The sequence below is a fragment of the Elgaria multicarinata genome, chromosome 2 (genome assembly GCF_023053635.1).
Source record: "Elgaria multicarinata webbii isolate HBS135686 ecotype San Diego chromosome 2, rElgMul1.1.pri, whole genome shotgun sequence".
Lineage (NCBI taxonomy): Eukaryota > Metazoa > Chordata > Lepidosauria > Squamata > Anguidae > Elgaria > Elgaria multicarinata.
Window position 1 is genome coordinate 149,680,045 of NC_086172.1, and position 25,803 is coordinate 149,705,847.

Consider the following 25,803-nt stretch of genomic DNA (forward strand, 5'->3'; position numbering starts at 1 on the left):
CTGCCCTGCAGATGCATAGTGAAAAGTCGCATTGTTACGTATCGGTTCGGTTTTTATTAGAATTTATCAGAATTTGCTAAGTTCTCCATGTTCAGGACGAAACAGACTTTAATTAAATCATCATGATCATCAAAGCAATTTTAGATCCTTGATATCAATATCCTGGTGAAAATGCCATTGTGACTGGCAGAGTCAAAGGCAGGGGGCCATGCATTGCTGCAACGTGTGTTTCCCATGCATCACACAGGGCCAGTCTTGGGGAATTTCTCAATGAAAGCCAGGCTGTCCATGCTTTTTCTCCATTGTCTGGCTTGTGCTGTGTGCACTATTGCCTGGCTAGAATAAGATTCCTCTGGTGGTGCCACTAAATGAGGACTGGGAAACCATTTTTTGGTCTGGGGGATGGAGCAGTCTGGCCGGCTAGATGATATCAAGGGGGCATGATATCAAGGGGGGGCAGATGATATCAAGGGGGCCCTGCCCTCAAAGTCTCAGCCACTCCCCTGATGACATCCACCCCTCCCAATTTTCCTTTCCCAATGCAGAGAGAGAGAGAGAGAGAGAGGGTGAGGGAGAAAGAGGGAGAGGGAGAGGGAGAGGGAGAGGTGGGGACCAAGAAGCAGGAGGAAAGCTTACTTGTCACTACAATGAAGTGGTGCCTTCTGGGATAATTCCAGCATTTACCAGGCTTTAGATAACAAATAGACACATGTTCAATGCTGCCTTTAGTATATAATAGGGTATTTTCCATTTTTTCTCCTTCAGACAACCATGGAAGATAGTGAGTTGCCCAGGGCTAACCTGGGAGTTCCATAGCTGATCAGGGATTGAGTGATTTCCCCAAATGTACCATCACGTTTAGGCCACTTCCGCTTTCCATTTCATAGGGACAAAACACCAAGGGCATTCCTAGACGAGGCCTTAGCGCACAGGGGAATCTGGCTACAGGCCGCACTGAAGCCTCCTCTAACGCGCCATAAGCGAAGTCGCTTATGGCGCGCCTTTTCCCCAGCCCCGGCCTGAGGCCGGGGCTGCGGCACGTCTAGAGACTTCCGTGGCTTTTTGCGGCTACTCGCTTACTCGCAAGTAGCCGCAAAAAGCCGCGGACTGGCCACAGTGCTGAGCGCTGTGCCCATCGGGCCAGGAGGGAGGATCCCGGGGGAGACGACGGGGGCTGGCACAGGGCGACGACGGAGGAGGGTGGAGGGCGGCATGGGAGACGACGGGGGCTGACACAGGGCAATGGAGGAGGGTGGAGGGCTGGCACAGGGGGCGAGGGAAAGGCAGCCGGGCACGGCACAGGGGGCGAGGGAAAAGCAGCCAGGCACACGGGGCTGGCACAGGGGGCGAGGGAAAGGCAGCCAGGCATGGCACAGGGGGCGAGGGAAAGGCAGCCGGGCACACGGGGCTGGCACAGGGGCGAGGGGAGGCCACGCATCGGGCACGGGGGGGGGGAGGATGGGCGAGTGAGGGGGGAGGGGGTCATCAGGCATTGGGAGGGGGAGATGGGGCGGGCAGGGGGCCTTAATTTTTTGTAAAAAAACACCTTACCTTGCCTTCGGCTTCGGGCCGCACGTGGCCCCTTTAACCAAAAAAAAAAAAAAGGCCGACGCTGCAGGGCTTGCGTCGTCTCTATGCGTCGGCCATCTAGGAGGCTGGGCAGCGCGCTTTAAAGTTAGCGTGCCGTCGCCCCGCCTCCTTGCCGGCTTATCCCGGCAGGTCTAGCAAAGCCCCAAGTCTTCGTAAGTATTGATATCTTAACCAGCAACTGCCTCCTTTGCTTTTCTTCCCCTTGTTTGTTCCATTTTACTCGGTTACTGATTTAGTTGCTCTCTGCAGTTGGTTCTGTTGAGATGCAGTGGTTTGTTTGTTTTTGCTATAACACATGGCTAATTATTAAGTGCTGAATCGATTAACAATTTACAGGATATGGATAGAGCCGTAATTGCAGCCTCTCTTTTCGCAGGCCAATCTAGCTCCCATCTAAATCAATTGCAGTTTTCATAGCAATTTCAGCAGCAGTCAGGTTGGATCATCTTATTTTCTTTCTTCCCAACCCTGCCATTAGTAGGAATTGAGATTTTCATCTTTGCCCAGAAGGCAAAGAAGGGGCTTGTTTAGAACAGAATCCCTCTGCAAGCTTCAGCTTTTCCTGGGAAGGAGATGGCCCTGCTCCCGTTCTTGAGTCTCATTTATTGGGCTCAGTGGCATATCTTGCAAGCCTTTAATTAAGTCCTTCCTTTGTCTCCGTATCAGCCGGGGCACATGTTCCCATTTTTCTTCCTGCAGCACTTAAGCATAATTTGGTGTCAAACACATGCTCTCTGATTGAGGTCCAACCAGATTTACTTGCAAATGTGTCTAGGTCAATAGCATTTGTTTCAATTAGATTTACAAAGAACCATTATGGTGCTTTGACATGTTAGTCGAAAAGGAGACTGTGGGAGGGGAGGGGAGGCGAATACTTGCCAGGCACTTAACTAATTTATGATTAAAAAGAGAGAGAGGGTGGTGGTACTGGGAGAGGGAGGGGGGAAGCCCTACCGTATCTGATATCATTGGCTTTCTGCCAAATAGAGCAGGAGCGATGCACAGCTCAGGAGTAATCAGTTGCCAGGGCCAAGCCTGCTGAATGCACTGAGCAGCACCACAGCTTTGATCTGAGCATGTTATTAAGGCCAGACCTTGTCAGAACACAGCTGTCATTGTGTGGCCAATGGGAAGTGTTTGTGTCAAAGAATTGCCAGAGTCAAAGCCAATAAAATATTGAGGCCAGGGGTAGAATCCAGACTGACACAACTGTGTTATTGTCCATTGTTATTATAAAATTAGGGTGTTGCTGCCGAAACTTGCAATTAGGTTGGTCATTAGTAGAATCTGTTATGTTCGATGGTTGAGATCTACTATATTCCTAATTCCCCTATGTGTGCCAAGCTTGGATATCTATCTAATGAACTTTACTGTTTGCGTTCTTCAAACCGAGATCGATGGTTAGCACATGTGTGGTCTCTGTGTGACTGGTTGAGGAATGGTGGGAATTGCAGGACTTCCTTTCAGTCTAAATATGCATAGGATTGCCCCATAAAGTGCCTAATCTCTGCTATTTCTGTGCATGCCCCAATGTTAGTTGACTTCTGAAGGAAATGTAAACATTCCATTTGCAATGTGATTGCTTGTGGGGTGATGTCATTTAAAACTTTAGTTGCTGTTTCCCAAACTCATCAGTGTAAAAACTAAGATTAAAAATCCTTCAACAAGCTAATCATGGTTGAAGAAACAGCCACATAGGTTAGCATCCACCTCTCATTAAGTGATTCTTTTTCACTTTTGATTTCATTTCATTTCTGTAGTCAACTAGGCAATTTAGGCCATTTCTCTTGAATATTGGGCATAATATTGGAGAGATTATTTGGTAAGTTGAAGTTTACTTTAGACCTGTTTGTTGATGGGTGGCCCTGAGAGGTAGATAATGCAAGGACCCCCGGATAGTTATGTCTCTGTGTATGTGCAGCACATCACTCTGCGGAATCCCTGCTGACAGCAGCATGACTACAGTGTGTCCGGCATTGAGGACAAGTTTCAGAAAAGCTTCGAACAGAAATGTAAGGAACAGGTAGAGCAAGAGATAGGAGAGGAAATTCTAAATTGATTCATAGACATAGGCAGTGTGGCCCTATGCATGTTTGCTCCGATGTGAGTTTCAGGTAAGAGTGCATAGAAGTGAAACCTTAGAAAATATCTGTGTAAAATAAAAAAGATGAAATGGGAAGAATGTAATTTATTTAACAGAGATGTTACTGAAAAATTAGAGAACAGAGTAATTGAAAGGAGAGCAGTGGAGCCAAACTACCTCACCACCACCACTCTGACGACATAAGACCCTCCCAACCCAGAGACAATGCAACGTCTAATCCCTGAAAGGAGTGCCAGAATAGTGTTTGGGTTAAGAATGAAGAAAATGGGGGGGGGGGGGAATGGAAATATGACATTAATTAAAATATTTCCCCCCAAAAGGGCATCATGGCAGACATGGCTCTCCCAGAGGGAAGGAACTCAAAAGGGAAAGTTAAAAAAGATTTTTTAAGCACTGTAGAATAAAGGAACTAGGCTGACGAATTACACAGCAAATACAAAGTGGATTTGTTCTGCTTCTGTGAGCTGTTAAAGCGTAGGGAGTTTTTCCTGTAACTTTTAAGTTAAATTTCATTATGTCTACTGAGTTACAGAAAGCTCTGGGTGCTAAAATATATTTGGGCTCTTCATTTCAAGACAGCTTACTGCTGGGGGCTTGCTCAAACAATAGTGTATTCCTTGCTTTGTGTGATGTGGAGCACCATATGGTTAGAAGGTGAACATGCAAAACCACAATTTTTGTAAAAGAAGGAGGAGGAGGCAGAAGAGGAGGAGGAGGAGGAGAGAGAGAGAGAGAGAGAGAGAGAGAGAGAGAGAGAGAGAGAGCGCTATAGCATTGGCAAAATTGGCTTCAGAAATGTTTTTAATGTCGTTCCCCCCACACACACCCCGCCGGCGGCGGTATGGTGTCCACCAGATGCCATGCTATTCCTATTCTGCATGCATTTCCTCTTCTCCTTGTGGTACCACACAAAGTAGGAAAAGCCCAGACTCACACATGAAAAGCAACTCTGAGCCTCATTGCTTTTTTGTGTGTCTTTGGACAGCTTCTTCATTGGGCTTTATGTGGCGAGATGCAAGGGTGGTGTGTGTGCCTTTTCACATTCCTGCAGTCCCTGATTTTAGCAACACCTGTTTTTCTTCTGAGCACACAGCTGTATCTTTGTACACAATTTCTGAAATGGCTTTTTCTGACATCTGTGTTGCTAGCTGGCTCCCTTGGGATCTGTCATTTGCAGTCATCGCTTGCTGCTCTCTCTCACACACTTTCTCGCTGTGTCTCTCCTTCTGCTGAATGGGTACCCTGAATGTTACTTGTTTAAATTAACATTCTTTAGAAGCGAAAGGTGGAGGAAATTCACAAACTCAATGTTAACTTGTACACCTGTGTGAATCTGCAAAACCTGAGCTTGTCAAAGTTAGCCGAATTCCATCTTGAAGCTCCTTCCGACTCGATTCCATATCAGCTAGTGAATTTGGAGGGGGGCGTTCCACATGGAAATTTGTATGTATTTCCATGCATACTTTTCCAGATGTGTGCCTCAGTTGTGCGCACTTGTGAAATGTACACATACTTCTCACATTGATTACTGTGTCTGCACATTCTTCAAAAATATAAATTTTTCCATGTGCATATTTCAAATGTATGCCTGCTGTTGGACACATTTTTGAGGGGTCTGAGAAGCACATTGCAAGGTGAGAAATGTACAGACCTCCGCTGCTGATTGCATCTGAGTCCATATTTGGTCTGGAAACCAAATATGGACTTCTTTTTCCCAGAGGCTACTAGATTATTATTTTTTATCTTCCCTATAGAATGTTCATTTCTGTCTTGCGCAGTCAGTGCAGCTGCCCTCTGCTGATGGTATACAATGTTCTACTTCTAGATACCTTGAGGAGGAGTTTATCACAGGGGTTGGACTGGATGCCCATTTAGTTCTTGCCCTGAATCAATGAGTTTATTTACGAACATCCTAATGTCCAAATCGGGGGCATGGGACATAGCAAATGTATGCACTTCATAAATATATTATTTTTTGAACAAGTCATAGAGTCAGAGGTGTCTTTTTAAAACTTTTTAAAACTTCCAACAGAGAATGAGAATGGAATTGCTTGTGTATCCCCCCCCACTCCCCTGGGCCACATCCAGATGGAGAATGTCTGTAGTAATTATGCATTTTAAGCTAAGCCCTGCTGTCAGACACTAGTGACAAATGTTACAATGACTTCAGTGGAACCAACATTTGGGGCAGAATTTCTGCCCCCCCCCCAACTTCTGAACAAAACTACAACAAATTCTGCTTAATGCTGAGAGGAATGTTAGTTACTTACTTCCATTCCTATCAATGCAGCCATGAAGCACGTGAGAGAATTGCCTTGGTAGTCATACATGCGCTGAGCAGACCTTATGAATACTCCGAGGCACCACTACTGGTTGGTAGAACATTTGGTCGGTAGAACATTTGATCACAATCATTCCCTTCAGTACACTGGACATCTTTGGCCAACTCTTTACCCGCTTTCTTCTTTCACTGCTCTCTTCATTTTTAAGGAACTTTTATAAATACAGGTTGAATGCATCTTTGTAGGTGACACCAATTTCTTACAGCCTGTCATGGCCTTCTTTTGTTCTGGTTTAACCCCCAGATGACATTCTCTGCTACCCAGAGTGATGAACAAGGCCGAGAGTGACAGGGAAACGAACCCAGAAGCAGGTTTATAGGGCTGCAGGGGACCATCTGTTAATGTAAATGTTTAAGACGAAATGCATTAAGTCCTGAGAGCTGACGAGACATTTCATTTGCATCCTGCCTTTGGGATTATTCCTGGCTCCTGCCTAAGGGCACCCAGTGCCAGACTTGGATTGTCCACAGTTACCTTATTTAGTTTGCTGCTTGTGCAGTTTGCACATTGGGGCCTGGGAGATGCTAGTGAGCTCTGGAGCCTGAAATATAGTTGGCCTCAAAATGTACATTTTGATTTTGAAAAGGGAAAAAAGGGGAGAGCAAATAAAATATGAATAATATTGCTCATGAGGTTTTCTCTCCCCCCACCCCTCTCTCTTTAAAAGTTAATTCAAATACATTTATTTTTGGAGTTGATTTCAACCTTCCTCCTATCTTATCCTCACTATCAACACTTGAAACTGAAAACACAACAGCTTTAGGCAAGAGGATAAAGGAGTGCAATTAGGAAGGAGAAAGTAAAGGCAACTGATCTTGTTCCTCTGCTCAAGATGACGGATAGGACACACACACTAATCCTACAGCAGGGGCGAAGAGTGGGAAATAAAGTTTTAAGAATACATCCAGGCACTTGATTGTCTGTACAAATCCCAGTAGGTCTGGGAACAGTTGTTTAAAAATATCCATGGAAGATCTTCATTGCGTTGATTTATATTTCTGCTTGATACCAAAGGCTTTAAAACAAAGATCTATAACTACTTGCATTTAATACAAGGACACCAAAATCCCTGGCCTCATTCATATTACCCCTAGCATGTAAAAACCATCTCAAATAAAAGATATTACAACATTTCCAGAAGATATTCAGGATTTGATGATTCTCCATCTTTTTTCCACCTTCCTGTATGATGTGCAAAGTCACCCTCAGGTAGCTTCTGCTATGTATGAATCCTTGTCATCTGACAAAGTTTCATACTTCACATGCATCATGTGGAGAAACGGGATAGGGTGACATTTTTCTCCCCGTCTCGTAATACTAGAACCTGATTGGGGTCATCCCATGAAGCTGATGGGGTGGGTGGGAGATTCAGGGCGGATAAAATGAAGTACTTCTTCACACAGCACATAGTTAAACTATGGAATTCACTACCACAAGATGTGGTGATGGCCATCAATTTGGATGGCTTTAAAAGGGAATTGGACAAATTCCTGTCGGAGATGGCTACCAATGTCTACTAGTCCTAATGTCTATATGCTACCTTCAGTATCAGAAGCAGTATGCCTACATACACCAGTTGCTGGGGAACATGGGTGGGAGGGTGGTGTTGCAGTCATGTCCTGCTTGTGGGTTTTCTGTGTGGAGTTGGTTGGCCACTCTGTGAACAGAATGCTGGACTAGATGGACCCTTGGTCTGATCCAGCATGGCTCTTTTATGTTCTTAGGTTCTCACTTTCTGGACTGTCAGACACAGTCTGCTTAGAGAGCAATGTACAATCGACACAGTGTTCCCTATTCGTGCTAATTTGTGGATGTGACATGTCAAAGCAGCCATCCTAAGCAAAAGCTTCTTCATGACCTGGTGAGCATCCAACAAAGCCATGGGGCCACTCGCCCTTGTCCAGACCCACCATTTTGCACAACAACTGCAGCTCTGAAAATTGTATATTTCCAAAGTTGCAGAAACAGCGACTGTTAAGGACTCAGTCGGCCACCTGTGACAACCCTAATCCTTAGTGGCACTATCAGAAATGACACTTGGCTGTATGTTTTCCTTTCAAAGTGTAGCCATGTTGTAGCTAGGAATGGGAAATCTCTCGCTTTTGCTTTCTCCTGCATTTGATTTTTTTAAAATTCTAAAGTTCTTTTTCTCCTGTATATAGAAATATTTGTGAATTTTAGTAAATTCTGATCAAGAACAAACCAAACTGAAATTCTCACCCGTGTGCAGTGGCTATATTCAATAGGCAGAACTCTTCTCCGCATGGAAATGACCAAAAGTCTCCTGTGTAGTTGAGGAGCCTTAGCACTAACATGGTTGAATGCACTGGGATTCAAACACAGACTTTTAAGAGCTAAGTGCTCAAAACCCTGGGCCTCGATGGGTATCTCTGTCAGTTTCTGTCTTTCCCACATTCACCCTTCAAAAAATCTCAAACATGTCCCAAGTACAGTGAATTTTGTGGATTTTGGTAAATTCTGATCAAAACCGAACTGAAAGAAAATTCTCAACCATCCCTAGTTGTAGCGCTCTTCCATGGAACAAATGTCAGGGTTGTTAAAACAGCAGTAAAAACAAGGTACTGCATGCAAAGCTCAAAGAAATTGACTCAGTGCAGGTACCACTTTGCTCTTCCCCCCGTGGTTAGGACACACATCCTGTTTGTTTGTTTTTATTCCTGGGATGGATCCAGAGTTTCTATTCTGCCCGCCAAAGCATCCTGAGCAGAGTTCCACTCAGAACGCTCCTGCAGGCAGAATGGGTGGGGAGGCGATTTTTTCTGATTCCCCCCTCCCTCTCCAGTCCCCAGTGGTAACTCTCCCACAGATGGAAGCAACCCTTCAGCCCGTGGGATGATTTTGCAGGTTCTAACCATATGTCTTTTACTGTGCAACTTACAGCCTCCAAAAGGATAACGATAGCACCAGTCTGACTTCTAAGTCCTTATCAGCAAATTTAGCCCGAGTTGGATTCAGCAAGGCGGGAGGATCACTGGACTGAGTGTGTCCTTCTGTTCTCCTTTCCTTCTTGTCTCTGGTTCGTCCTCTGTGCTCAGCCCATGTGCCACATTTTCTCATCTCTTCCTCCAGCCGGGGAAGATTGATGCGTAATTAAGATCACAAAGGAGATGTATTAAGCCTGAAAAGACTTCAGTTTCTGAAGTGAATCTCCCTACATTGCCACCATCACCACCTCTACATGTGCACTTTTCTTTTTCACTTGCTCTCATGCTACCAATTCCCCCCCCCCTGGAAGTTCTGGTGACCCTCTCAGGTGCTTGAGTGGGGGGAGCTGAGAATGCAAGAGAATATAACATCCTTTGCTCCGTTTTGGCTGTCATCCTTCCACTATAAGAAAGTTTACTTTCATTAGGAATTGCATTTCTGCTAAGGCCATTTTATTGTAAATGTTCCATAAAAATATCAGTTATAGACTAAGATTTATAATTAGTGGATTCCTTTGTTTCTTTAATGATTTTCATTTATTATTACGTACATTCTTCTTCTTTTTCTTGCCTTTATTTTGTTAATCGTATTTCAAAATAAAATAAAATTTCATGATCAAGAAATCCCCCAATATCATGTTGCCATTATGTCCCCTCATGGCAGCTTCTCTTACGTAACATTGAAAATGTGTAGAAAAGGCTTTGACTTTGTACAGCAGGGCAGGTGGAACTTTTCCAGCTGGGGTGCTGAGTTGATTCTAGGCAAACATTTTGGAGGTGACATGACAGCAGAGGATGGGGCTATATACCAAAGTGGTCATGGCCACCGTGTTGCTGCCATGTGGCCCCTACATAGTTGGTCAGATAGCATTCACTCTCACACACCCATATACATAATCACTCATCAAAAAACCAAACAAAAACCCTCATATACATACACACTATGGATGTCAGAGAAATCTGTACAGGAGTCATATGAGATTTCTATGAGTCTGACCTAAAGATTTCACAGCAGACTAGGGATGTCTGAATCAGCAAAACTTGAGCTCATCAAAGTCCTCCAAATTCCATCTCAAAGCTCATTCCGACGTTATTGCATATCAGATTGCGAGCTTTGTGGTTTTTTGTTTTTATCTTTTCGCATGAAAACCCATGTGTATTTTTGTGCAGGTTTTTCTAAATGTACACATCAATTGTGCACATCTTTGAAATATACTCATTCTTCTCCTGTTTATTTGTGTCTTTGTCCATATTTTTCAAGAAGTATGCATATTTTTTTCATGCACATTTTTTTCAAATGTACGCATGCTTTTGAACAAATTTTCTTTATTTCATGAATGGTATTGCAAAACTCAGAAGTGTACAGATTTCAACTACAGATTGTGTCCAAGTTTCTGTTTGGTACAAAAGGTGTGAACTGGTAAATAATGATTGAAAACAATCTGAAATTAATTTCTCATACATCGCTATAGTGGACTGGCAGAAAGGAAAGACAGCTCTGCTTCATTTTCAGACTGAGTTCCAGCATGGACTTGCTCACTAATTCACCTGAGGTCTTTGTTCTGACCCCAGCTCAATTAGAACATTCCTTGTGGTGTAGAGAGAAGAGCCTCCCATTCATGGATCTAGAAGTGGCCAAGATAATCTTGACCAACCAGTGACACATTCTAGTGGTCATTTTCCCCACAACAACAGACTCAAAGGGTTGGAGCAGTTCTTGAGAGATCATCCAATCTCATTTTTACAAGAACTGAAAACATACAACCAAGAGTCATATAGCACCTTAAATCAAATGAAGTGGACAGTGTCTGCAAAAGCTTATGCCGGAATACATTTGTTTCTCTTGAAGGTGCCACGAGACACCTGTTGTTTTTGCTGCAACAAACTAACATGGCTAGCTCTCTGGAAATTGTAAAAATACAGAAATGGGGAACATCAGGAAACCCTCAAGGGGCCCTGGTGCTGGTTGAAACTTGTCCGCCGAGACTCATCTTCAGCCTTGTGTGAAGTTATGTCCCAGAGTAAGCAAACTGTCTCTGCTAGGAGAATTTCCCTCTTGATGGCAGACAATATTTGAAGTCCTCGGCACTTCATGCATGATGTATCATGACATGTACTCCTCCAAGGATCACAGTTTTTTTTCCGGCACTTCCAGCTGACACTGAGTACAGTGCGGTTCTCTTTGTATGCCGTCATGAATGCTTTAAGTGTTTTGCCCCAGTCTGGAGTATTAGCTGCTTTTGAGCAACAAGTGATGTGCTTTCTGTGTTTGCACATTCATGTTGTTTCGGGATTCTTTGAAATGGACAGTGCAACAGTCACTTGATGCCCCATCCATGACCGGTCTTTTGTCTCTAGCCATTTCCTAATGAGGAGTAAGGAGAGAGAGATTTAAAACAAAAAACCAAACAAAAAACAAGAGGGGAGCCAATTGAAGGAGATGTTTGAAGAGCAGGGAAGGAGAGATAAGCACCTTGCTCCTCTCCCCCTCTCCAGTCTAAAAGCAGCCTTTATGATTAATTTAGCAGCCGGTGCTCCTTGGAGAGGGTGTTACTCATGGAGGACTTGTGACTGAAAGGAGTGTGATTGGCTGGTCCCTGCTGTTGATAACACAAGGTTATGGAGGTGCTAAAATCCAAACAAGCATGTATTTCCCAGGGTGTTGTCACTGCTTCAGAGAAGGAGCAGCATGTGCTAGACAAAACTAGGGCTTCACATGGAACTTGTCTTTCAATCCACCAGAGGAGTATGCTAGCATATTTTGAATCCTGTGGGAAAAGTGGCGGGTGGGTGAGCGAGATTGTTGTCAGACTACTTTACTTACTATAACATGTGAAGATTGTGTATGATCCATGTTATATGAAGACTGTATTCTGAGGCTCTTTAGAGTCCAGTGTGAGTTCACAGGTTCAAAACACTGCTAAACACTAGATGTCTGGCCTTTTATCACTGTACAACACCTTCTCATGATGGAACAGATTTGAACTCTGGTGGACTCATCTGTCAAGCAAACTTGACTAGGCAAGTAGTTTGCCTGATTTCAAAGCTATGTTACATGCATTCTACAAGTCAAACATTATGAGTAGAATCCAATGTTACTCCTACGTAGTGGAAGTACAGAGTAGAAATGACTTGTTAGACTTGACTAACAAAATTCTCATCCATTTCAATAAATCTAGTCTATGTAGAACTAACATTGGATACCAACCAATGTATTATTTATTTATTTCTAAATATTTCTTCACCACACTTCATCCAGAGGATTCCAAGGCAGCATACAACTATATGAATGAATAAAACCATTCAGGCAAACAAACATAGAGCATTCATTGAACTGTCAAGTCTGGCCAGGTTTGACTGACTAACTCTGTTCCCCTCCAACATTTGCCCCATTAAAAGAGAAGCACATTTATTGCACATTGAAAGGAAAAGTAGCTCCTCAAAGAGGTAGAAAGTTAATAACAGGATCAAACTATGTCACTAATTTGTGTAGTTTTCTTTGCGTCATATGAATCTTCCTACCTCATATTATAATTTTCAGAATGTCACTGTTGTTGTGAGGATAAAATGCAGAAGAAGAAGATTACGTATGCCACCTTGGATTCCTTGGAGGAAAAAAGGTGGGATATAAATGCAATGATAAAAATAAAAATAAAATAATACAATATTTAGTGCAAGGTGGTATTCAACCGGCCCAAAAGGCCATTAACAGGAAGTGCTCTAGCATTGTTTTTTGGGTTATTTGTTTGTTTGTTTTAGAGGACGTCCTCTAGGGTTAAGTAAACATATGAAGGACACTGGCAGCTAGTATATAGTGAGAAAATAGTTAAAATTGAAGGCAATATTAATATAGTTTTCCCCTTAATTATTGCTATTCTATATGTAACTGGGCCATTCTTCTTTTTCTCCTTTTAAAGCCTGTAATTATGTAAGCAGATACAATTTTCTTTCATATGAGATAGTAATATGAATAACTCCAACTGTACCAAATGGCGCATATGTTTGCAATTAATTTTTGGCCATTTGATTAACATGGAGCACAGATGCATTTGACTTCTTTCTGTCCTACTAAGCTGGAAACACTTGCTCCGGTTTGGTAAAATGTCTCTCTCTCTGGCCATCACACGAATTTCCTAGTGCTAACATTAGCCACAGGAGGGCTCCATTATTGTTCCCTGAAGGTAAAGAAAGCACAGAGCTACAAGGAGAAACTTTAGTTTAAAAATGCAAATCAAAGAGATAGCAAGTTTAAGAAAAAGACTGTCTCCTAGTTTGCATGAAGCAAGATCCAGCTATGGGAGAAATTTCATACAAAGCAGGGTGTACTTACCACTCACTCTCTTTTGAAGCTGAAATAATGAAATAATACTTGAGCAGAAGGTTTTTGGAATTTAGTCCTCCTGCTTCACTACCTAATGCATCAAGGACACGATCCACCAAGAATTTCTCTTCTGCAAGCCCCCCGAGATGAATGGGATTAACACAAGATCAGAAGTGTCTAGTTGCCTATTCAATGGGTCATACTTGCTCTATGATGTCAAATTCATTCTCTGACAAACTCAATTCTCAGTCATCTTTTCGACCCCATGAGAGTTTATCTAGTTCTTTTGGAACAATTATTATATCCCGAGATGGTGAGCATGAGTTTTATTACAATAGTCATGCACCCTAATTTATAGAGAACACTCCTCTCTTTAAAGGACTGTCCTCTATTTGGAGGGCTGACCAGTCCAAGATTGGTTTGACTATAAAGAACCATGAGAAGGGAGAGGAAGGGACTTGAAGTTGTACCTGGAGTACCTGGACTGAGGAGGCACACAATACACCTGGTCACAGTCTTCCCTACTATGTGTGATATATATTGTATTTCTAAGCATGCACCAACCAGTATATGCACAATTTATGCAAATCTGTATCCAATTTTGTCCTCTTTTTTTGGGTGATGTGTAATTTGTCACCCTAGATGTTATTTGAGACTTCAGCTGGCAACAGAATGTCAGTGCAGGCAATGAGATACGATTCAAAATAAGGGCTCAAAGACTGACACTTGGATATTGTTGAAAAATCAATGCAATCAAAGAATATTTTTTTGTGTGGTTACATTTTCTACCACACAGTAACAGAGATAAACTGCTCACAGGTGGTCTCTGCAATTTTGAGAGCAAATGGATTAGTCCCATGTAACCACTGAAACTTGCCTTCTTTCTAGTGGCTGATCTACATCACTGTTTTCCTGCCGGGAGATACCTTTGGGGGTTTAATGTTAGCGGAGATCCACTGGAAACCCATTTTTGTAATTGGAATATATAATTTATTACATTTTTATACTGCCCCATAGCCAATGCTCCCTAGGCAGTTTACAAAAGTTTGAAACTTTAAAACATTAAAAACCAATATGAAACAAAGTTATGTTTTGCTATTCACACTTTTCCAAATTTCACAATGTATTAGGGGAAAGTGCTCGCAAAGAGAGATAGATTAGGCAAAATTGTGTATAAAAATGCATGTGAAATGTATATGTATATTCATGGAGATTTTATTTTTTTTAAATGATAAACTGATGCTGAAACAGGACAAAACAAACCTAAGGCTGGAAAAATGACAAACTGAGCAAAACAGAAATTGACAGATTTGGCCATCTATAACTGTAAGCCACTGAATGGGGAGCAAGCTGGCTATGACTTATAGGGCATAGTTATTGCCTTCCTGCTTTGCTTGTGGGCTTCCTGGAGGCATCTGACTCATCATTGTTGGAGACAATGCTGGAGTAGATGGACCTTTGAGTTTCTCCAGAAAGCCAGTAGTTCCCATGTTTATTCACAAGAATCCTAATGTCTATGAGGAAATGACTGCAAAAGTCACTTTGCACTGAGAGACCAGGCCCAGATCTACATCAAGCAGGATATAACACTTTGAAAGTGGTTTGAAAATGGTATATGGAATGTGTCATGGGCCCCAACAGTTGTCAGTGCGCTTCAATACCATTGTAAAGCAATAGTGTAGATCCTGCCCACAACTGTGTGTCTGATCTTCAGCTCTTATTGTCCCAGGAGAGAAACAAAACTCCTCCACTCCGAGAGAAGGGATTGCCCCAATTTTGTATAGCATTTGCAGCTGTTTTTATTTATTTTGCATGGCATGCTATCATTTGTAAAACTGGCAGAAGTAAATGACATCAGGAAAATGTCAAACTAAATACCCAGGTGGCCTCTGAGTTTATCTGTTTGTCCTTTGAGCATTTCTGTTGGAAAAGAAAATTTCAGGAGATCTCTCTTTTTCTCTTGAGAGAGAGGGAGGGAGAGGATTCATGCACACACCAATAGGAGGGCAGGATTAGACTCCAGCTGCGCATATGAGAAAGAACTAGCCATTATCTGATAACGCTAAATGACACTGGAAGAGAGATGCTGAGCTCCCTGGGAATAATTGGAAATTGCCAGTGGCTATATCTCCAGTTGAGATGGTTGTTTTTGTTATGTTTCCCTGAGCATTGCATTAACTTCTCCAGTGCTTGGCCTAATGGTTAGGGTTGGGAGTCCAGGATGGAAAGTGCAGAGATTAGATCAGAGAGCTCTCACAGCTAGGATTCTTTAGCATAGCTTCAAAGATGCCCTGTCATATTGGAGTGTAGCATTGGGAGAAGTCAACTCTAGATTGCCCTCTAGAATATGAAATGTTACTGACAAAGGACCTATTAAATGGATGATCTGTATTCTGTGTAGGTGGAAAAACACGTTGTGAGTCAAATGCAGGTTTCCATTCCATTTTTTTTTTTGCCATGCAATACTTATGGGTTGTATCTAGGGTTAATCCTACTCAGAGTAAACCCATTGAAATTTATGGGATTTAAGTAAGATTAACATTGGTACAGCCTGTGTGTGTGGATGTGTGATCATCAAGGGAGAATTGGCAGGCCGTAGAGACGTAATTAACTGTTCCGCCATCCATGGATTCACCCATGTCATCTTTCCCTTTGCTGTCTCTCCCTCTACCCCATTCCTCCCTTCCACACATACACACTGTTAACTCAAAAACAGAAATAAGTCTGGGGACCAGTTGCAGGGGGGAATTAGTGAGCAAGGGGAGATGTAGCACCCCTGCTAGCCCACTGATTCTCCCCTGACCATCTGTTTCCCACTCTCAAATCACTGTCAACCAGGGAACATATGGAACAGAACTTGTTCTCTGTTGCTCCAATGAGCAGGACTAGACTTGATGGATGGAAATTGCAGGGAAGCAAATTGAGTCCAAGTTCATGTTTGGTCTGGAAGGTGCAATCTGGGCAAATCCTGATTTATTTATTTATTTATTTATTTATTTATTTATTTATTTATAAGACTGAATTGAATTTCTCATACATCCCTAACTTCCTTTGTTATGGTTAAGAAAACACACACACACACACACACACAAACTCTGGGTGTGTATCTGAACATTCACAAAACTCTGGTTTGCAACAACGAGATGAAATATGCCATTTAGCTCCCTTCCTTTCCGTGAGTTTGATTTGTTCATTGATTGGCATAAATGGATCCCCCACCCACTGTAGTAGAGATGTTTGCTCTGCTACTGAGAATGTATCAGTTTATTAATGATGACAACTGACAGTCCGATTCCATCATGTGGCTACAGAATCCTTTCCAAACAATACCGCCTGCACAAACCACTCTGGGGTATTGCCAGTTGGGGGTCTTGCTTCACAGGTATCCCATGGAGATTGTCAGCTTCTGGCAGAGAATTCCCAGCAGGAGCTGAAAGGAAACATGAATCAAAGGGGCAGCCTGGGACATCCTTCTGCAGATTGCCTGCAGCTGCCAGTCTGAATTCAAAATGGTCTAGGTGTGAGGGTTGGTCATGGTAACATATCTTTAAGAGCTCCCCTAAGTGGCAGCTTCCCCACTGCTAATGTATGGCGTTTAGCATGAATTATTATTAAAAAAAAATTCTAAAAGAAGCCATGCCTGGGAGCCTGTCATAATCTGTCATGTCACCATGTCTCCAGAGGACAGGCTGATCTATTCTGAGTGCAATGCTACTGTCACTGATTTGCGTGGAGGGCAGGTGATGTTCCAAGGTTCCTCAGCTGCTTTATATTATTTACCAGGTTATACACATAAACACACACGCACACACACTGTACACACCAACATCCTCATATGAGGCCCTTCCTCTCTCCCCCATCGCACTGAGACATATGTTGCTTTCCTTTATGGACCCCTCTACCTGTTGTTCTGGAAGCCTATGCCCTGCTGCTCTGCAGCTAACGGGGGCTTTTGCTTCAGTTGGAGCGCACTGGAGCATGAAAGAACCAGGCCACAGGAGGGCAGTTCTGGAAACCTGCAGGCCACACAGACACTGACTGTCAGCACTTCCCAGTTAGTGCCACTAGATGAGCAGCACTTTCCACAGAGCTATCTATATCCTCCATCCTTCATCAAGAGCCTGTACGGGGGACAGGCACACAGTGTGGTTCGTCAGCTTTGATCTTTCTTGTCTGGCTGTCACTAGCGTGTGTTTCCCCCTGTGATTGTCTTAACTTATCCAGGGCAATTTGCAGACCCTTTAAATCAGCAACTGTAAGAGTTGTACTTTCCATCTTAAGGCCACTCTCCCTCCTTTCCTCTAGGTTTGTTCTGCTCCATTTTATATAAGTGCTGGGGGCAATGCCATTTTCCCCTAACTATGTCTTTAAACTGACCTTAAAGATGTGAGTAGGAAAATGGGGGGGGGGGTGAAAATGGCTCCACAACTTAAATGATCATAATACTGGAACAGGTAGAGGTAATGAATGACCTGACACACAAATTGGGCAGGTCCCTCATTCAAATCCACCAGCTGCAGGTATTGGCCTCACACTTGACAAGGCTATCTTCTCTCCCCTTTCTGCTCCGTAGCTCATCTTGGCACACCTTGAAGCAGGAAGGGACAAGTGCTGCAGGTATTGTCAACTCTTTCTTGGTTAACTATTCCAATAAGCCTTTGGAACTGTCCCCTAGTCCAGGGGTGGGGAATCTCTGGAAGTCTTGGGGCCTTATTGACCCCACCCATACCCACTGGACACTGCCTCTCTGCCCACTTCCACTGTGCTGCTGAATTCGCTGCTCAAATTTGGTTCATCAGCAGCAACAGCAGCAGCAGCAACCCCCCCCCCCCCAAAAAAGCAGTGCTTTTGCTTCAAAACAAGTTGGACGGGGAGTGCATGCCTTGTTTGGAAATAGAATCATGCTCCTGGGAATTTATTTTGTTTGCATTTTACTAAGTCCTGACCTAATTCACACTTCTAGAACTAATGCACAAACTGAACATGATTATCCTTCATTTTTTCAGTTCTCGGAATTTGGCAATGCAGTTGTCCATTCAAACAATGCATTTAAAATCCATACATTCTGGGAAATTGTATAGAAATCTGTGTACATTAGGGGACGTTGTGTACAAAAAAAAACATACATAAGGGAAATTTCTGTTGTTAAAGATGTCTATATTAGGGAAAATGCATGTAAATTTTCAGGCATACAAAAATGTGCATGAAAATTTGTATGCATTTTTATGCAATTTTTTAAAACAATTCACAAACATTCACAAACTGAAATGGGACAGGATGAACTTGTGCTTGGAAACAACAACAACATGAACGTTATAGAAAGCAAAACAGACAGATTTCTGCCTCCCTATTTCCAGCTGCTGCAGGAACAACACTTCTGTTTGAGTTGGTGGGTGTGTTTCCACCTTGAAGTAGACTAATTGGAGCTGAGCTATACATGACACACACAATTGTTTGTGATTTATTTATATTCTGCATTTTATCTCTACCTGTCTCTCCTTGTGTAGGGGAGACACATAGGGCCTGACACTTAAACATCTGTTTAGTGATGGGAAATGAAGGAAAAGTGTGTGCTGTACCATGAAAGCATTAGATTTTCAAGTACTTCCTTCTGTGTTTAGTTCTGTATGGAAGAAAATATTATCTCTAGGAAAAAAACCCTCCCTGTTCAAAGGCTGTTGTCTTCAGTGAAGGTTTGCAACTCTGATTTCGGTGGCGCTGTGAATCCATTCTGGGTTTCAGTCAGAACCAGCCAAAACTCCAAAGGGTTCTCTCCAAACTGGGAGAGTGGGCATCCAAATGGCAGATGTGGTTCAATGTAAGCAAGTGTGAGGTGATGCATGTTGGGGCAAAAAAAAACCAACTTCAAGAATAACCTAATGGGATTTGGGCTGGCGGTGACTGAACAAGAAAGAGATCTTGGGGTTGTGGTGGACACCTCTATGAAAATGTCCACCCAGTGTGCGGCCGCTGTAAAGGCGGCAAACTCCATATCAGGCATTATAAGAAAAGGAATTGAGAATAAAACTGCCAGTATCGTACTGCCCTTATGCAAATCTATGGTGCGTCCACACTTAGAATACTATGTACAATTCTGGTCACCACACCTAAAAAAGAATATTATAGAGCTGGGAAAAGTGCAGAAAAGAGCAACTAAAATGATTAAGGGGCTGGAGCATCTCCCCTATGAGAGAAAGCTACATCAACTGGGATTGTTTAGCTTGGAAAAAAGGAGGCTAAGGGGAGATATGATAGAGGTGTACAAAATTATGCATGGTATGGAGAATGTGGACAGGGAGACATTTTTCTCCCTATCTCAAAATACTAGAACCCGGGGTCATCCCATGAAACTGATTGGTGGGAGATCCAGGACAAATAAAAGGAAGTACTTCTTCACACAGTGCATAGTTAAATTATGGAACTCACTACCACAAGATGTAGTGATGGCCACCAATCTGGATGGCTTTAAAAGGGGGTTGGATAAATTCCTGGAGGTGAAGGCTATCAATGGCTACTAGCCCTGATGGTTGTGTGCTATCTCCAGTATTCAAGGCAATAAGCCTATGTGCACCAGTTGCTGGGGAACATGGGTGGGAGGGTGCTGTTGCACCATGTCCTGCTTGTTCATCCCTGGCCGATAGCTGGTTGGCCACTGTGTGAACAGAGTGCTGGACTAGATGGACCCTTGGTCTGATCCAGCAGGGCACTTCTTATGTTCTTATGTTCTTAACTCCAAAGGAACTATCCAACATGGTGAACCCTACACCAAATGTGGCTCAGTACCCTGGATAGTTCCTTCAGAATTCTGGCTGGTTCTGGTTGAAACCCAGAATGGATTCACAGCCCCACTGAAATCTGAGCCACCATCCTCCATGGGTTGTCTTACAGATGTCCAGTCCAGTCTCCTGACAGATTTTCTGGTACTGAACATTTTCAGTGCCAGCTCTATAGCAGGTCCTAATCTCAGGGGTAAGAGGAGAGGTGCAGAACATAAACTGGGATGGAATCTATTTGTCTCTCCCTTGATGGACTTATCAGCAGATGAAATGGGGCACAAATATTGTAAGTGAATCTGAATCAATCACTGTATATATAATAATGCTGTGCACTAATACAGAAGACTAATGGTCCATTCAATTGCAGATGTATAAAAATTCCTGGAGATGTCAGGAAAATTTGAGGGGGGGGAATTGTTTCAAATACCTGTCAATATACTAACGATATTGGTCTGCATCTCTATGCAGGCCAATTCCTAAACCCTTTACATATGTGGCTCTATGGATCATTAGCCTTTTGCATTACTTTGCCATATTATTTGAGATGCAATTGTTATCAACAGTTGATCGGCATTCACTTGCAATATTGGTCTTTTTAAAATTTTACTTTGATGTCTTGCTGTTTCTCTAGACATTCCCCCTTCCCCTCCATTGATCAGTAGGTCAGAAACCAATGAGGAACTATCCCTGAGGCAGATCCTCAGGCTATATGCAAAAAGCTTAAGGCTGCATAATCCTTTTGATCAATTGGGTCCCCACTCCTAAGGTGCGGGCACTGGAAGGAACGACACTGCACAATCCATGAAATACGCGTGGGATGGATCTCACAAAATCTGGACATCCCTAGTTGCAACAGCGAACTGCTGTGGTTCCTACATCAGGGGTGGGGGGATAACATCACGAGTGGATGATGCTATTGCATTCAGGCCCTGCTTGTGGGTTACCCATGAGCAACTGCTTGGCCACTGTGTGAACAGAATGCTGGACCAAATGGACCCTTGGTCTGATCCAAGATGGCTCTTTTTCTAACAGGGAACCATCCTTTGGTTGATGGCTACATTCCCTCCAGGTTAATTTGCCAGAAGCTAAAAGCTGGTAGCGGGTGAGCAGAGGTAGGTGGAGCCAATACCAAAAATGGCAGCGTTACCTTTGTCTCTGGCCCTTTTCTTTCTCTTTCTGCCATCCCACTTTTCTCAATCCCTCTTTCTCACTACTTTTCTCACTCTCTCTGTGCTCCATGGGATTTACTCCCCTGTCAGTGTGTGTAGGATGTCAACCTTGAACATGCAGTTGGCAATGATTATGTCTCCTAGAATACAGTAGTTTTTAATCTATTAAAAATAAATGTGCCTTGCATATTTGTGTGTGTAAAGCACTTGGGACACCCTCCCCCCCAAAAAAAGCAGTATAAGTATTAATAGAAACAATCGTCAGATATTTTCTGATCCTAAAGATACAGAAACTCCTGTTGCCATAAATGTAGGGGAAAGACCCATATTGTGGCACCTTACTAATATTATGTGAACTGGAATGAAAATGGAATGGAACCACCACACACCCTATGGTATATTCAGGCTTGTGGTACCTGGATAGAAAATTCAGGCTCTTCTTCTCCCCCAGACATGTCTGTTTCTCTCCCCTCCACACATGCGTGCGCGCACGCGCGCACACGCACGCACGCACGCGCGCGCGCACACACACACACACACACACACACACACACACACACACAGATCTAACATGGACCAAAAGGGGGAGGTAAAGAGCAACTGCAAGAAGGTCCATTATGCTGAGGCAGCCCCTCACTCATTCCAGCTCTTCATCATTTCATTTCATTTATGACATTTCCCCAGAGCCAAAGCTATCTGGACATTTTACAAAAATTTCACAAAAACACACACATTAAAACACATTATACAAAGTACAAAAAGAAAGCCATTTACATCAAACCATGTAAACAGATAGCACACACAGACAACATAAATCTAAAAACAATTTGTTCAACCAAGGACAATCCAAGGTCTAATTTAAAACTCATTGCACGCTGCCAAATGCCTGAGAGAAGAGGACAGTTTTAAACTGGCACCGAAACGATAGCAATGTTGGTGTCAGAGAGATTATTCCATAACTGAGGAGCCACCGTCGATAAGGCCCTCTCTCTTGTTGCCACCTTCTGAGCTCCCCTTGGAGGAGGCACCCAGAAGAGTGGCCTAGATACAGAGCATAGTGTATGGGTCGATTCATGTCAGGAATGGTGCTCCATCAGGTATTGTAGTCCCGAGCCATGTAAGGCTTTATAGGTCAAAAACAGCACCTTGAATTTGGCTCAGAAACATATCGGCAGCCACACCATACATTTTGCAAGAGCAAATCCATGATTGCCATCAAGTGTAAATAAATAAATGCAAACGTGTACCAGCAGCTTGTTTGTCAGCACCATCGTACACATGCTGGTATAATGCATGCATTTGCAAAACCATGTTCATTGTATGCATACATTGCTTTCTTATGTGTGGATGTAACAGGATTGTAACCCATGGCGGGTAGAGTTCACAGTTCCTTGGAGAAACGCATTGACCGATGCATGATCCAATACTGTCAGTATAGGTGCTTGGATAAAACACATACAGACACACACTCATTCCTTTTAAACACAAAAGAAAGGCAGGGATTGTTCTTTTTCAGTAGCAACCGTGAGAAAGCAAATTCTAAATCCTGATTTGTGAACAAGCCCTGTGCCTGTTTTTGGAGTTAGCAACCTGATCTTTGCTAAAGTGGCTTTAGCAGGTCAAACTCACTGGGTCAAGGGGCTAATCTCCAAAGCTTGACTTCTTCTTCCTCCTGTGCATTATTTACCCCTCCCTGGGGAAACTGCAGGGAATTTAATGGAAGGGGGAGATTAGCAGTCTTGTCAGGAAGGCAGCAGATGGCCCAGGGCTGCAGCCCAGTCTGTAGAGAGATGCTCCCTGGGATTCCAGTGCTGATTTTTTTTGCTGCTGCTGCTGCTGCTGTTGTTATATATCTGTATGTTTGCAGAGAGATAATTGCACCCAATGATGGAGTTTGCTCGCCCCATCTTTTCAATCCTGTAGTGTGACTGCTGCTCTATTTTCTACTTGGCTGGGCTTTACTGCAGACCTGTCGAGCCATAGCTCACTCTGATTGATTCCCTCCCCCCTCTTTTCTTCTTTAAGAAAAGAGATTGCCAAAAGCTGGCATTATGGCAATGCAGCCAAAATACATAATTACGAGAAGACAGAGGGGAGGGGAAAGGGAACATCCCTCTGGACAGAGCAGGCTGCCCACACGACATTTGCCGCTGCCTGCTTCGCCTCTTGTAAGCTAAAGAGCCCTCACAGATGGTGGCTTTACACACCCCAGATTTAGCCACTGCAGGCAGGTCTCTTTCCTCAGGATACCTTCACACAAGAGTAGGGAAATCCAGCCATGCCCATTCTAGCTCCTCTCCCATTTTCAACTAAGCCTTGTGGCACATTAAAGACTAACAAGTTTGTTCAGGCATAAAATTTTGGTGAACATGGAACCTCAAATTGGTAGATTAATATTCAAATGCTGGGGAGGAGGAATTGAAACCTCTCTGTGTGTGTGTGTGTGTGTGTGTGAGAGAGAGAGAGAGAGAGAGAGAGAGAGAGAGAGATATGTGTAGATAAAACTGCCAATTTGAGATTAACGTTTTATGCATCAGAAGACATGAGCAGTGTCTATGAAAGCACATGCCAAAGTAGATTTCAATAACAATAACTACAGCTACAACAACAGCAAAACAACAAAGATCAAGGAAGAAATTTGTTCCTTGTTCTTTGTTGTGTTGTTGTTGCTGAACTGCATGAGGGACCATGTCTTATTTTTTGCTACTTTGGGCCCTTTCAGGACCTGCCTTTCAGCTACAAGCTTACATAGAAAGTCAAATGTCAGCGAGGACTTTTGCTGTAGTAGATCAGGTTATACAGCCCAACTTCGTAGACCCCATGGTAAAAACGTAATGGTTACAACTCACCATATTTCAGATAGCAAAGGCATTTACTATCAGCTCATTGCTTAGTTTAAGGAACAGTTTTAAAGCTAGTTTTCACTCAGTATCAAGTTAGGCCAGATCTACACCAAACAGGATATGACACTTTGAAAACAGTTTGAAGAGTGTATTTGTGCTGTGTCCTGGGCCCCAACAGTTGTCACTACTGTAATAAACCATTTTAAAGCAGTAGTAAAGATCCTGCCTTAGAATTCAAGACAGACAAGGGTCCGAGGTTCACAGTAAGTCCAAATAATGAAGTATTCTCGGCAAGAAAAGATGACGTCCCCAACAAAGACCAAAGGTCACAATTATAGCCCAGCAAGGTAATACAAATCATGGATTACATGGTACATGATTCAAACAGACAATGGTCCAAGATTGATGATAAGTCCAGGCAAGGAAGTCTTTCAGGCAGTTAAGGCTTTGTTCAAGAGGAAGTTTCAAGGCTAGAATTTACATACCACCAAAGATCAAGACCAACAATTGAGTTTAAGTCGCAATCTCGATGTTACATATCTCAAGGCAGACATGGGTCCAAGTGTCAGGATAAGTCCAGGCAAGAAAATATTCTGGGAATCCAAGCCAAAGGTACATAATTCATAGCAGACAAGAGTTCAAAGAAAGTCCAAGTGAGAAAGTGTTTTTGGCATAGACGATGTGGTTCTCAGCAAAGGCTCTCCAGCCTGTACACCAGCTTAAATACAGGGGAGGGGCTGTTAAAGCCACCTTTTAATGATATAACCTGACAGGGAAATCTGGGCTATAAGTGGGCACCTCTTCTTACCTGAGTGACATCCCTCAAAGCCCCCACCCCTGCAGACCCCTTCTTGATTCCCACAGATATTTCCACAGGTTGTAAATCAGAGGTTTGACTCAAAGCCTTATCTTGCATCTGTGACTGAAAGAGACTCTCATTCTCCTTTGGCCTATAATCAGAACCAAGCTGCCAGGCCTTGAGATTCCCACAGTTGGACTAGGCCCCCAATTATCCTGTTCTAAGCCCAAATCAGAGTCTGTCTCTGAACCAATAGGCCTCACAGTGTAGGGTGACTATTTGGAATGGAGGACAGGGCTCCTGTATCTTTAACACACACTCCTCTTTCTGTCCCTAAAAAGCTCATCAACTCACAAATTTCGATGAAGCGTTTTAAGTCCTAACCTAATCTCAGAGTTGGTATAGACAGGCCTACTATCCCTAATTACCTGTTCACAGTTATGATCTCTTGAATAAGATCACCAGCTTGCCCCCCCCCCCAGCCGCACCCCAGATGCCAGCTTGTGGATCCCTGAGTTGACTCAACTCGGAGCACATCAGGGGTGTGGCTGGGGTGGGCAAGCTGATGAGAACTCATTGAGCTCCATACCCAAACTGTATTCCTCCAACACCCCTAGGTAGAGGCAAGTACATTTACACATAGGTGCTCGGGCTCATCTGTATAAGTGGTTCACATTTTGTATTCTTTAAAAAAGCACAACATATCGGCCTAGTTCTCACTGCGCTGATCAACCTGAATTATATCACTTCATATCCCCCAGACAAAACAGTCCTTTGTATTAACCCCCAGCACACACACACACACACACACACACACACACACACACACACACACATACGGGCCTAATCTACACCAAGCAGGATATTGCACTATGAAAGCAGTATGAAAGTGGTATATAAAAGGCAGGAGCCAC

The 25,803-nt window shown here is 43.2% G+C and overlaps 1 protein-coding gene across 9 annotated transcripts in view; it reads left to right on the plus strand.

Moving 5' to 3' along the window:
- NRXN3 (neurexin 3) overlaps positions 1-25,803 on the plus strand; it is a 1,089,604-nt gene that overhangs the window by 352,867 nt on the left and 710,934 nt on the right. The gene's annotated exons all lie outside the window — the stretch shown is intronic.